The 14,732-nt window shown below is 43.5% G+C and overlaps 1 long non-coding RNA gene across 2 annotated transcripts in view; it reads left to right on the top strand.

The window, feature by feature from the left end:
* Positions 1-6,482, top strand: part of LOC137340308 (uncharacterized) — a 39,499-nt gene extending 33,017 nt beyond the window's left edge. The window contains exons 4-6 of one of the 2 annotated variants that reach the window (XR_010966768.1): positions 2,434-2,535; positions 3,043-3,123; positions 5,825-6,482. This is a non-coding gene — a long non-coding RNA (uncharacterized lncRNA). The remainder of the gene's footprint in view (positions 1-2,433; positions 2,536-3,042; positions 3,124-5,824) is intronic. The other variant, XR_010966769.1, reaches the window with a different exon arrangement.
* The last annotated feature ends 8,250 nt before the right edge of the window (positions 6,483-14,732 follow it).

Below are 14,732 nucleotides of genomic sequence, written 5' to 3'. Positions count from 1 at the left end.
GAGTTATCTGATTTCAGTCAAAAAGGCAGTTAGGCACTACAGATGGCTTCTGTGTCCCTGCACTAGGGTGTGAAAAAATTCTGCCTGAAATTGACAGATTTTTGTTAAGTAAGGCTATCAAGGGATATGGAACAAAGGCAGATAAATGGAATTGAGGTACAGATCAGCCATGATCTAATTGAATGGCAGAATAGGCTAGAGAGGCTGAATGGCCTACTCCTGTTCCTATGTTCCTGCCTCTTGTTTTATTACCATCAATGTGTCCAGGCAGGAACAAACCCAACAACTTTCCTTGTGCCTCCTGTGTTTTCTGCCCACAGTATGTCATTTTGCTCATCATGGTCAGCATCATCGCTTCTTTCTTTCCTTGTTCTATTTCAAGGACCCTCTCATTGGTCGTTCTTTTTGGCCAACCAGTTTTCAGCATAGTTCTGCAGTACTACAACTTAAATGCTTCTAGTTTTATTTAATCACAAGTGTAATTTTCATATCCATACAATGCTGCCAATCACACATAACACTTAAGTATTATACTTGCCATCGCTAGCTTGATTTCACAGTTGCACAGAAACTCCTTCATGTTGTTAAATGCTTCTTATGTAATCGGCATCCTCTATTTAACATTTTTGTTACTTTGGCCATCTGATGGTATTACAGTACCCAAATAAACAATGTTATCCAATTGATCTATTTTCAAATTTTCACTCCGTCATTTTGGAAATTCGTTTTCTTTGTGATTACCATTGACCTTATCTTGTTAGCATTGATTTTCAATCCATACTTCAAACTTGTCTGAAGTGACTCTTGTAATCTCCCTTTTGTTACCTGCAATCAGCACTGTATCATTGGCACACCTTTGGTTGTTTATCAAGTTTCCATTGATCTTGAACCCAATTTCCAAATGATCCAGACTGTCTCAGAATGAATTCAGAGCACACATTGAAAAGATTGAGTAATGGCTCACTTGTTTTCTGATCTTTGTCTATGATAACTCAGGATCGCTTCCTACTGCTGCTTGTTGTCCTCAGTACAATTTCTAATAAGTTTCATCTCTTTTTTATTAATTCCAACTCTTTGCATGACATCTATTAATCTGTCTTGCTTTGCTCTGACAAACACTTTCTCATAATCTATGAACCACTTTTCTTTTCATTTCTGTTGCCCGCTCAAAGGCCATTCTTAAATCAAATATTCCTTGGCGTGTTTCTTTCCAAAAACAAAACTGTTTTTTGCTTGATTTCTAATCCAGTTTTAATTTTTCTTTGAAGTATGATTTTTAGTAGTACTTTTATAGCGTGGCTCATGAGACTGATGTTTCTGTGTCCTCCACATTCTGTATCGTTCGATTTTCTTTTTATTTTGGTGGAGTGTTATGCTTATGTCCCTGGTAAAGTCCATGGGTAGGATTCATAAATTGTTGATCAACAGAGTTGAGTCATTTTATGTAAACCAATATCCCCATATATTCTACAGATTCTCTGAAAGGATACCATCTTCTCCATCTGCCTTTTCCTTATTCGAATACTTTATTGCACACACAACCTCTAGTTTGGTGATCTCCAGTTTTTCTAGCTCACCTGTAATTTTTGGCTTTTCCTCAGACCTTGAGTCAATGAAAAGTTGTTCTATATATTCTGCACACCAAGCTTTGATATCTGACAAGTACAATGATACTTTAATTCTAAGTAGCATAAAAATTTATTGCTTGAGCCTGACTTTATTGTAGCATTGAAGTAATTGATGGTTTAGCCTAACATGTAATGCTTTTGTAATGTCATTGCAGCTGCAGCTCAAGATCTGTTGACCTTGTAGCAATGTTCTTTGTTAAACTGTGTTATGTGGATTATACGAAAACTAAATACAGCAGCTTCTGAAAGCTAAGCACCAATGTAGCAATATTATGTTATGACATTATATAAAAAAAACAAGTCTTTATCTCAATGTCTCTGACAATAGCTCACCAACATAACCCAGTGACATGAAATGGATTGTACTGTATGTACTAAGCTGCTATTTAATGTTACAATTTGTTTACTGTTTATAGTTAACTTATTTTGTATTTATTTGCCAAACGAATTGATGAGAAAGTCCCCTGCACATTATCCATTGTACACAAGCAAGTTGGATTTAAATGAAAGCAGACATTTATAAATTTCTATTTTTAATACATACATGTAACTTTTATTTGTTTGTTGATGCAACATTTTTCCCATGTTCTATCTGATTTTTTCCCCCTTCCTCTCTCCTGAAGGCAGTGGCTCCCTTGCTTGGGTACAGCTCCATAGGCACCAGTTAGCTTTGGTATCTTGCCTCATTGATCATCATTTATGTGTGAACCTTAACAGTGAAACGCAGCAGGCTATTTGATTTGGAGGATATCACAACCTAATCCAATTCTCTCCCTCTCTTACATCCACACGCATGTACTTCCAGCGGGGGTCACTGGATAGTGATCAAGAGCAGGAACCCTGACCAATTTGCCCATCCCTAACTAGGGTGCTGCCAGCAGTTGAAGTGCTCCAACAGCTGCACCAGGTGAGGTCAACTAACAACACAGACTGGGGATCAAACCTGAACTTTCCCATTTTGTGTGGGGCTTAGAAATGGTGCCTGGATTTTCTGCTTTAGTGGAATCCCAGCGTATTTTCAAGGGGTGGGGGAGGAGGAGGAGTGGTGTACTGCCCACTACAAGGATGTGCCCCTGCGCTCTGCCAATTTATTAGCCTCAGGGTCATTTGGATCTTTCAGTCTAACTGGAGGGGGCAGAGAATGGCTGTGCAAAGTCTCAGAGTAGACAGCAATGTAGCCTGGCCTGCAGCTTCTGGGGCAGGCAACGAGGAGGTGAATTTATTCTTAAAAATTTACAGATCACGATCTATTCACCCTATTTTGAGATTTAACATTTAAAATCCTTCCAGGACGATGGGCAAAGAGCAGGGGAGTGGGTGTAATTGAATAGCTCTTTCAAAGAGCCAGCACAGGCACAATGGGCTGAATGGCCTCCTTCTGCACTGTATGATTCTATGGTTTCACCGCCCACAGGAATGCTGGATGCCAGGCATGTTCATATTTGGACAGACACGTTATACACCTGAAGAAATCTTCTGATGAAAATTGCTGGGGGTGAGTAGGGAACTGATAGAGCAGGTTCCAGAATAAATTTCTGCCCCCATCCTCCCATCTGCTCTAATTATACTGGAGGTGGGTAGGGGTTGGGGGTGGGGGGTGCGGGGGGGATGGTGGTTGGCATAATTCAAGCAGAACATCTCGGCTGGTAAGTTTACTCCTAAGTCATTGGGACAGCCATCTTTCTAATTATCAATGTCTTGTTTCTGGTTTTCTGCCTAATACTCGAACCACCCCAATTATTCGCTGCTTTGCTGCACGCTCTGGTGCTTTGTAGCAATTGTTGCTATTTCAATAAGAACAATACCAGAGCTTGTAAAACCAATACTCTGAGACCAATACACCTCCATAATAGATTAAGGAATTTATTCCAGGAGGCTATGTGGTACAGTAATGTAAAGCTGCAAAATAATGTGGCCATCCGCTATTGGGCCAATAATGTGGTCTGTGGGGAGTGACGCTAGGACCAATGGTCTTTCGGCACTGCTTGGGCCAGCAATGCACTGAACCATCCTTGCAGCATAATGCAAAGTCAATATATGATGTGCTGGAAGCACATCAGGGTCAGGGGATGGGTTATCAGGCATCACAGCTGTTAAATGGCTGTTGCTTTCTCTTAAAACTGTTCTGCAGCAGAAGAGGATGAACATGGCTGGAGCAAGATGTTTAATCCAAAAGCAGAGAAATTCTCAGTGCAGAAAATATTCAATTAAACAACAACAGCAAATTAGATTTAGCAAGGTTTCCAAGCTGCTAAGGATCATTTCCTTTCATGTGCTCACTTTAGATGGATAAACAACACCCTGTGGACAGAGCTTCGTCAAACTTGTGAAGTTGGACTTGGGATTCAGTTGTGTAATTTACCTAGGATAAAGGGGGATTTGCTTGACTGTAGTAAGTCCTCTTTCTTGATGTCAAAATTGCCCATCAGAAAATCAGGCCATACCAATTTTCTTCTGTTTCACTGTGCCATCTTGCCATAACACCATTGGTTATTAAATAGCTCAAGTGTCAAACAAGTACGATGCTAGCATAAGGTTCCTTACAGCTGCATGTTCACGCTTACCTATGATGGCTGTTGTCCTGGGCACTTTGGTACAACTTATTTTCTCCCACAACCTTTTTCATATATGTTCCGGGGGCTTTTGTGTACATTTTGATTTGATTTGGTGACTGTCTGTTTAAAATGCGATCATTGTGTACAGGCCATTTAACAGCCAACTAAATCCAAAGTCTGGCACCAAGCCTATCTTATCACAATGTTGCGATGTTTGCTGTTATAGTCTCCCTGGTAACAGCCTAGAGAGCAAGTCCAACACTTGATTTTCAAATATACACAGACTGCATGATTGGTTCAGTTCATATTTAATTGGCAGTTCCTTTTTGAATCTGAGAAGTCAGATATTCAAATCCAAGATGTCCTAGTAACTCTATTCTGGGAAATTGACATTTCTTTTGAATCAGGGGAGTTGGATGTTTTCTGAAAGAAAGGCATTTGTCGGCTGGACACTCATGAGAAAAGACAACTCAAACCTCAAAGCAACCAAGAGACAGTTTGAGAAGAACCAATGGATTGATGTTCCTGAAAGAAAAGAGAAATAGTGGGTCCAAAATTCCGGGCGTCTACTCTGCGACCGAAAGTTTAGTGGAGTGGGACTTCCAGCCACTGCTGCAGCCCTGACCCTGTTCCAAATCTCAGGATCAGGATAATTTGCATAACGGAGATGGGTACCCACGCTGCTTCCCACATTACTGGGCTGTCTGCCCTGACTGGAGGCAAGGAACTTGTCTGCAGCACCTTTCGGTTACGTTTCATGGCTAGCCATTTTGGCTGAATAAGATTCAAAATATAAAAAAGGAAAATTTCTTAGCTGCCACTTTCCCAGTGGCAATTAATCGTGCTCTACTGCTAGGACATTGACATTTGCAGAAGTAATGGGCCCCACTTCCGCCCATATCTGGTCCTGGCAACAAGTATGCCCACATCATGCAGGATTACTTCGTGCTGTGGGGCAAGTGAGGTGAAAGTGGTGGGATTTCTGACAGATGACATCATACAGCCAATTCAGTCTCTTCTGCTGATGTCCATGGAGAGGTAGGGGTATGGTGGATGCAAGAAGTGCCCGAATCCACTTCCAATAGAATTTCAGGACATTAAAAAAAGTAGTGGTAACTCAGTCGAACTGGGTTCTGACCCAAAGTCAAGCTGACCCCCGCCTCATTTGTGCTGTTGGTCCCCCCACCCCACCACCTCAGCCTCAGGAATTACAGACCCAGTCATTTGTAAAAGATTAGATTTGTTTTTAGAGTTGTGATCTTTTCATTGTTTTGTCGACTTGAAGAGTTAGATGAACGACTTCCTGCTGTAAGTATATAACCGTCTTATATCACAGACAGGGGAGGGGTCATCAAAGCTATAACCCTTGACTCCTTATGAAGAGAGCGCCATTGAGATTATGGGCATGGAGGCAATCGACAAAATGAGGGCGTCTGAATTCAGAGGCCTCCCCCAAGTTCATGGTTAATATCCTTCGCTTTTCATTGCTTATCTCCTTAATTACTTGTTCATTGTCTTACACAATGGACCACATTGTAGCATTCAGCATAACACACTGCAATCTCTTGCATGTGCAAACTATGTTTCAAAGGGCCTATTTCTCCAAAAATCGTGAAGTATGTTCTTCTCACATTCCTCCAGGTGCTCAAGACTACAAGACACCTGAGCCAATTGTACAGCCTCGTCCGAGCGCTTCACATTACATTGGACACTCCTACACTGTCAAGCACTAACACAAATTGAACCACTCTGGAGAAGGGGTCTGTTAGCAAGTTGCAGGAGTGAGCACTTGATGACGTACTGTGTATGAGTGAGAAGGGGAAAGTGCAGGTTGATTTGCAGGAGAGATAACATGTGGCCAAGGACAAGTTCCAGGCATCCTTCAGTTGCTATGGCCTGGGATTCGGACCACACGGAGCCAACCTGCAAACACTGATTTGTAGCTCAACATCAGCAGTTCATGGAGTCATTTGAGATTATGTCATGCAACCTGTACAGGTTGTAGGTATTCCTGGAGGATACTACAACCTACATCCTCTGGATTCTTCATGTTGAGCGTGGGGAATCAGATTGAGACAGTCATAAAGCAGGGCTTCCATTACGTTATTGCAGCTCAGAGGTCTGCTCCCACACAGCTCTCTGGCCATCCTAAGGGAATACCCAGAAGAACCAGTTGGCTTAGGAACAGCTAGTTTGAAAATGAGTTTTGCCTAGAACGACATCAAAGTTACATGTGTATGGATTTCATGGAACAAAGAGTAATAGGAAACTGATAGATTTCACTGTGCAAACTGTATTCTGTTCATTCATATATTTCACATCAAATAAACAAGTTTGTTGGTTCACAATTGTACCTTTTCTCATGAGTGTTTCCAGTCCACTTCCTATAAAGATAGGAAAACTAATGCGGCAGCATATAAAAGAATTACATTAGCCAGTATACACAAAAAGGGTTCTATGTTAAAATAACCAGGTCACACTATTATTTAACGATATACTGAGTAGTAAAGGGTCACTCCAGATTGTTGGGAATGTGAGGTCTACTTATGGGAATGAACAGTGATATTGAATGAAGAGAATATCTAGCACAAAACCCAAAAATTTATAGTAGCTTCCTTGGAGAATCTAAGTTGGCACTGGCAGGCTTCTTCAGACAGTTACTGATGAGACCCATGTGGTGTAAACATATGTTCATACAAGAACATGTCTGAATGGAGCATCTAAAGTGCAAGCTGACCTGTCTGGCATGCCTACTCTGATCATCTTCCTCCAGGATCTGCAAATAGAAAGATATGCCCATAGGAAAACTCAAAGCTGGGTGATAATGAGCTCTCTAACTGTAAACAGTCACTGATAAAAGATGCAATACACCTATCAGTAGCTATGAGGAAGATTCCAGTAAGTTTCAATAACTTCCTTGGTGCAACAACATTAAAACTATGCAGAACAATCAGATTCTAAAAGATGCAGCAATAACAGCAATGTGCCTCCAAAAACAAAGACCCAAATAAAAGAAATTAGCCTTTGCCAAATTGACAAATTAATCAACGTGGACTGATAAAACTCCACCAATAACACCTCACACCGAAGCACAAATTCCCACAAAGGGAAATTTTTAAAAAAACAATCTGAAGAATAATTGGCTCACAGCCACCATCCAACAACAAGCCCACCCTGAGGCTAAGTGAGAATAAGCAATTCCTCTCCCAAGGTTGGGACCGAAGTGCTTTTTTTAGACTTCATTTGAAATATTATTTAATCAAGTTCGTCTGGAAACATATTAGTAATCCTCTGTATTTTCCTCTCTTGTTCCTCCTAACCTCCAAATATACATTCCTATATGCTCTTCCTCCTCATTGCACCCTTACTGTGTCAAAATCAGAAATCCTCTTCTCTCTGTCTCCTACTTTAACTTGAGGGCCAATTTTGACGCCCAAGTGGAAGCCGGTGGGAGCAGATTACAATCTCATGCGGGATTGCATATTTACAAATCCTGTCCACTTTAAGACCCAACTTTTAAAGCCTGCAGTATGCCTGGTCTCCCATCCCCAAAGTCATGAGTGCCCAATACAGATATTATATGCTTGATTAGTGTTAAACGGTGAGCCATGGAAGTCTGAATATGGACTGCCTCCAACCAAATCAGTGGCCTTGATGCCCGCTGCACCCCCATCTCTCCTGTTCTAGCCTTTCAGGACTGCGATGCTCCCTACGCACTGATAAAACTGCTTACAATCTGTGTCTCCGTAACTGGTACATTTTATTTTAGCAGAACCATTTAGAATAATGAACATATTATGAAAGCACTTGGTTGTGAATTGAAACTACTGAATATGTTTCAAAACAATAAAAAGCAATCAGGATTTTTGCAGTGGTCAATTGATCATCCACGCCTTGGCTGTATCAGGTACCTGGGTAAGAGAAGAAGGAAAGAAATCAAGAAAAAGATAGAAAAAAAGGCAGACTTGCATTTATATAGCATCTTTCATGACCTCAGGATGTCTCAAAGTGCCAATGAAGTACTTTTCAAGTGTAGTCACTGTTGCAATGTAGCAAATGTGACAGGCAATTTGCAAACAGCAAGCTCTCACAAACAGCAATGAAATAAATGACCAGATCATCTGTTTTAAATTAGGTTGAGGGACAAATGTTGGCCAGAACACCGGGGGAAGCTCCCCTGCCAAATTCGAATAGTGCCGTTGGATCTTTTACGTCCACCTGAGAAGGCAGTTTAACATCTTATCCGAAAGACAGTGTAGCACTCCCTCAGTACTGCACTGAAGAGTCAGCCTAGATTATATACTCAAACCTCTGGAGTGGAGCTTGAACCCACAAACTTTTGACTCAGAGGTGTGTGCTACCAGCCAAGGCTGACACCTGATTGAGTATTTATACACTGATTCAGGAATCACCTTTCAACAGTGAACAATATAAGAACAGGAGTTTAAATCACACAGACTAGCAATGCAAAGACTGATGACGCTTTGCATACAAATTACTATTCAAAGTCTTTAGATATATCGTTCAAGCATTACATAGTTTATTTTTTAAAGTCACATATTTATTAGATGGAACAGCCAGTGTGATATTGATTTTTCTTTCAGTTTTGAGAAAGGCCTATATAACTCGTTGGTGAAGTAAAAATCAATATTGTACTAACTATCATCAGTTATCCTCTTTTTTTTCCCCATGGCCAGCATTCTTACTTTCATTGTCGAGCAAAGGGTTATTTACTGCACCGAAAATAAAAATGATAATCTACTCGAATGAAATAACAATTTACCACAAAAACCACACCAGTAGTACTTAATGGCCTTTCTATATTTTTTGGGGGGTGGGAGGGAAGAAAATGGTACCATTTATATAATGGGCACAAAAAAATAAAAAACATAAACTATCCAATCAACCTGTAGTCAATGAAACAATACTTCTGGCACCCATGGAAAATTCAGCAGGTTTCAGAATATTTCACACAGAGCAGTTTGTTGGGGTAGTGGTTCTTTTACATGAAGGTTTTACATTGTTTGTAAGATACTATTGGTCTTTCATTCTTGTAAAATGGTTCCATGGAATATACTTAATTGTTGCCCAAGCTGTTCATTTCCATTTAGTAATTACACACACTTAAAGCACTTTAGTTTGTGAGCCTTACACACCAGAAGGTTGCAAGTCTGATCCATGGTTTGTGCTGAGATGGCTGATCTCAATCGGCGCATTACATTAGGCCTCAGTGCTCCTAGGTTGGGAAGGGAAAAATCAGTCAGTTCCTGCTCCTGAGTGCTCTCAAGTGACCCCTGCTGGAAGGTGTGTATAGAATCAAAGGGACTTAAATTGGATAACCCCCGATTCCAGTCGCGGGGGTCGCGTTGCGCGATTAACCCGTGCCCGTTCGTTGAGATGCAGGCAGCATATGAGATTAGTGCTGCCGGATCATCTCCTTGATTTCTGCGTGCAGCCAGCGCTACCTGCGCTGTTGAGTGGCTGCACGCACCAGCAAGGGGCCCAATATGGGGCATGGCGAGTTCCACTTAAAGGCAGCCTGCACCTCTTAAAGGGGAGATGCACTGTCAATGCAACCGGTGGCGGAAGACAAGTGTAATGGCTGGATCTGCAAGAGAGCGTGCACCAAGGTCCTCCGATGAGGCACTGGTGGCCTTGGAGGAGTGGACACACAGAGAGCCATCCTGTATCCGCAGGGTGGCAGGAGACCCTCCAGACACCAGCTGTGGAGGCAGTGGGAGGAAGTAGTGCTGGAAATGAATGCCAGGAGCATTGCACCATGCACGTGGATGCAGTGCAGGAAAAGGTTCAGCGATTTGACACGAGTGGTCAAGGTGGGTGAATTCAAGTGTCAAGTGGCATATCCTACCTAACTGCCATGATGTGGAGATGCCGGTGATGGACTGGGGTGGACAAATGTAAGGACTTGCACAACACTAGGTTATAGTCCAACAGTTTTATTTTAAATCACAAGCTTTCGGAGCTTACCTCCTTCGTCAGGTGAGTGAAGGGTTCTAAAAATGCATAGCGTATATAGTCAGCACTGCACCACTGCTTCACGCATGACACCACCCATCACCCACCCACCAACAAACGCTTCCCATCCATATGCAACGCTGTACTTCGGATGCTGCTTCTTACCCTCACAAAGTATCACTCTTGCAATCCACACACCCACAACTCACAGGTCACACACACTAACAGCTTTTCAACCATGACAGGCACATCAGCCAAACATCTTGCAGGACACTCACTGACACACTTCCCTCTTGGTTGCAGGAGAAGGTGGCACGTAACGGCCGGCAGCAAGGAAGAACAGACGGAGGACAGGCATGGCTACATGTCCTCATCCCCATGGTGGAAACTGTGCTGGAGATCATTGGGCGGGCCATCGCTGCGGCCGGGGCCATTGGCATGCTGGAGATATCAATGATGAGGGTCTCTGCATACCTAATCCTCCTTCTCGTTTTCTACATCTCCCTCATCCCACAATCTTTTTTGACTCATGTGTTGCAAATGGTGTCAGCATGCATAACTTACTTTCTCCTCTCCCCTCACCACAACTCAACCAGTCTCCCTTTGTCATTGCAGATATCCAAGAACTGGAGCCGGCACTGTTCGTGATGGAGGAGGAGGAAGACAGTGATAATAAAGCCACTTTATTATCACTGTCACTTGATCTGACACTCGCGTCCACCAGCTCAGAAACTGACACTGTGCATAGTGTAGAGGTTAGGTTAGAGGAGGGATCTGCATGGTGAGACACCGGGCACAAGTGCACAAGAGCTGGGGCGGGGGGAACGGATACCACAGGTGCCAACTCGTCGGAGGATGAGGTCGCTCACTAGTTCTGCTGCCGAGGAGTCAGATGATGACTTTGATGGGCCAGGCTACAGAAGAAGGCTGATGGGCGTACACAACCAAATGTTTGGTTCACTGGAAAGCCTTCCAGAAAGCCTGTGCACAATGTCAAGGAGCATGGAGGAGTCCAGCTCCAACTTGGCATAGGGCTTTGGATAGAACTTGGAGCCCATCCTTTCCCACATGAAACAGGTGGTCACCTCCATCAGTACACCTGTGGAAGCCACCATGATGCAGAGTCTGATGACCGATATCTTAGCTTCCATTGCAGCACAAACAGATGCCATCAAAGGTCTGCATGCTTCATTTAGAGCTCAGACTACTGCTTTGGAAGCTCAGGCTGCTGCAATAGGAGCTCAGTCTGCTGCATTACAGGCTCAGACTGCTGCTATTGTGGCTCTGGGTACCACTATGGAACAGGGCTTCCAGGGCAACACAGCAGTCCAGCAATCTGTTCACCAACAGATCACCAGGATTGCTGAGGCAACACTCCAGGAAAGTGGTAGTGGCGCCATGGAAGATGAACCTGTAGTCCTCTCTCAGGATGACAGCACTCCTGCTCCCACCTCTGCCACTCCGCCAGTGCCCTTGCTGTTGCTTGTCAGCCAGCCAGGCCAGACTGCTGTAGCCCAGGCCGAGATTGAAGCCGGGCCCTCCTGGCCCAGAGATGCTCGAGGTTGTCCCCCACGGCCTTCTGTACGCTCTTCAATTGAAGGTCAGCAGCCTTCCACCACCCGTGCTCTAGCCAATTGGGGATGCACCTCGTAAGAGCACTAGGAAAGGAAAATGCACACGAACGACATTAAGGGAATGCACGAGGGTGAATAGTCTAATGTTGTTTACATGATTTCTTGTGTTGGTTTATAAATTTGTATTTGAAGTTGCAGTTGGTGGTGGTTTTTATTTATGCGATGAGCTACCGGAGGAAGCATTGTGTAATCATAAAGAGGATGATTTGATGGTCATGTGGGAGAGGAAAGGTAAGGAGTTTGGGACTGTTGGTGATTTGGGAGGTATCGTTGAGGTTACTGATATTGCACATGAATGAGGTGAGCACGCAGAGTCTGGCAGACAGGGACTGTGCACCTTGTTGCCTCCTTGCCTCTTCCTCCACTTCATCCTCCATCTCCTCCTCCGCCTCTGCTTCTTCCTCCTCTTCCTCTGCCTCTAGCTCAGATTCTCACCGGATAGGCGGTGGCAAGGGCTGTCCTCCTTTAAGGGCGAGGTTGTGCAGCTTACAACGACAAGTCTTGACGCCCGCTCAGCTGAGTACTGCAGGGCTCCTCCAGAACAATCCAGGCAGTGGAAGCATTACTTTAGGACACCTACTTGCATGACCCCTTTAAAGAGCACTGGTGGGGGTCCTCCGGACCATCTACGACCTGTTCAGCTGTGCGTTGGCTGGAGTGTTGAGTTCCAAAATCGCATCTGTCTCTTTAAATTAGCGTTGCATATTCTACCGCATATTCTCCCTACTTTACATGATGCCGGCGTTCGTTGTCTGCGCGTGCGCAAATGCCTTTACCAAGATGGCACCCGGTGCACGTCGCGCTAGAAGCGTGCACGCGCATTCTGGACGCCATTTTGGGTCCTTAGGAGGCCATGTAGCGCCTACAAAACGGGTGCTATGCGGCCCAATTTAAAGCCCATAGAATCATAGAGTACAGAAGGAGGCCATTCGGCCCATTGTGCTTGTGCCAGCTCTTTGAAAGAGCTATTCAATTAGCCCCACTCCCCTGCTCTTTCCCCAGAGCCCTGCAAATTTTTTTTCAAGTATTTATCCAGTTCCCTTTTGAAAGTTGCTATTGAATCTGCTTCCACCACCCTCTCAGGCAGTGCGTTCCAGATCATTACAACTCGCTGCATTAAAAAAATTCTCCTCATTGCCCATCTGGTTCTTTTGCCAATTACCTTAAACCTGCGGACATTGGGTGAGGACGGTATCTGGCTCCATTGTGATGTCCCCAGTCATGAATGGCCAGTCTACACTCACTGTCAAGACTCACAGAAGAATGACCATTTGAGCAAAGTACTGGAGGGTGATCAGTACCAATGGAACTGTACTTCAGTCTTTGAAGGTAGCAGGACGAGTTGAGATGGCTATAAAAAGGGATACTTGGCTTTATAAATAGAGGCATAGAGTACAAAAGCAAGGAAGTTATGTGAAACTTTTATGAAATACTGGTTAGGCTGCAGCTGGAGTATTGTGTTCAATTCTGGGCACCACATTTTTGGAAGGATGTCAAGGCCTTGGAGAGGGTGCAGAGGAGATTCACTAGAATGGTACCAGGGATCTCAGAATTCAGTTACTTGGAGAGACTACAGAATCTGGGGTTGTTCTCCTTAGAGCAGAGAAGATTAAGGGGAGATTTGATAGGGATGTTCAAAATCATGAAGTGTTTTGATAGGGTAAATAAGGAGAAACTGTTTCCATTGGCAGAAGGGTCGATAACCAGAGGACACAGATTTAAGGTACATGACAAAAGAGCCAGAAGCGACATGAGGAAAAAGAATATTACGCAGTGAGTTGTTATGATCTGGAATGCACTGCCTGAAAGAGTGGTGGAAGCAGATTCAATAATAACTTTCAAAAGGGAATTGGATAAATACATGAAGTGGAAAAATTTGCAGGGATATAGGGAAAGAACAGGGCAGTGGGACTAATTGGACATTTCTTTCAAAGAAACCACAGGCATAATGGGCCGAATGGCCTCCTTCTGTGCTGTATCAGTCTATGATTCTATTGTATGATAAACCAACATCTTCAGAAGAGGAGGGCAGAAACTTTGAGGGAAAAAAATGAAAATACACTGAGGATAATTTTAACCTAACCTGCCTGACAGGAACCGGCCAGGATCGGATTAGACACCAGTTTTACACCCCACCCATGTGAGGTGAAGTCAATGAAAAGTAAAATTGGGTACGGTGTAAAATTCGCAGCCGATCCCATCCTATCAGTTTCCTGCCAGGCGTGTTAGGTTAAAATTACCTCCGTCTCCACTGATGTGAATTCAGCTCCCTCTCACTGTGGGATTAGTAACTCTTCAAAGCCATTTCTTTGCAAAGTTTTACATGAAATAAACATATAAATCTAGAAATTGCTGTCTGCAATATCACCATATAAGAACATAAGAAATAGGAGCAGGAGTAGGCCATTCGGCCCCTCGAACCTGCTCCACCATTCAATAAGACCATGGCTGATCTTCTACCTCAACTCCACTTTCCTGCCCTATCCCCATATCTCTTGATTCCCTTAGTGTCCAAAGATCCATCGATCTCAGTCTTGAATATACTCAACGACTCAGCATCCACAGCCCTCTGGGGTAGAGAATTCCAAAGATTCACAATCCTCTGAGTGAAGAAATTTTTCTTCATCTCGTTCCTAAATGGCTTATCTTGAGACTATGACCCTAGTCCTAGACTCTCCAGCCAGGGGAAACAGCCTCTCAGCATCTCCCCTGTCAAGCCCTCTAAGAATTGTATACTTTTCAATGAGATCCGCTCTCATTCCTCTAAACTCCAGAGAATATAGACCCATTCTACTCAATCTCTCCTCATAGGATGACCCTCTCAACCCAGGAATCAATCTAGTGAACCTTTGTTGCACCCCCAAACCTTCATTGCACCCCCAATGGTAAATGTATTTGCTTAACATTCCTCTGTTCACTATTTTAAAATAGTATACAGA

This window comes from Heptranchias perlo, chromosome 21 (genome assembly GCF_035084215.1).
Source record: "Heptranchias perlo isolate sHepPer1 chromosome 21, sHepPer1.hap1, whole genome shotgun sequence".
Classification (NCBI taxonomy): domain Eukaryota; kingdom Metazoa; phylum Chordata; class Chondrichthyes; order Hexanchiformes; family Hexanchidae; genus Heptranchias; species Heptranchias perlo.
This window is presented reverse-complemented; position numbering and strand designations above follow the sequence as displayed.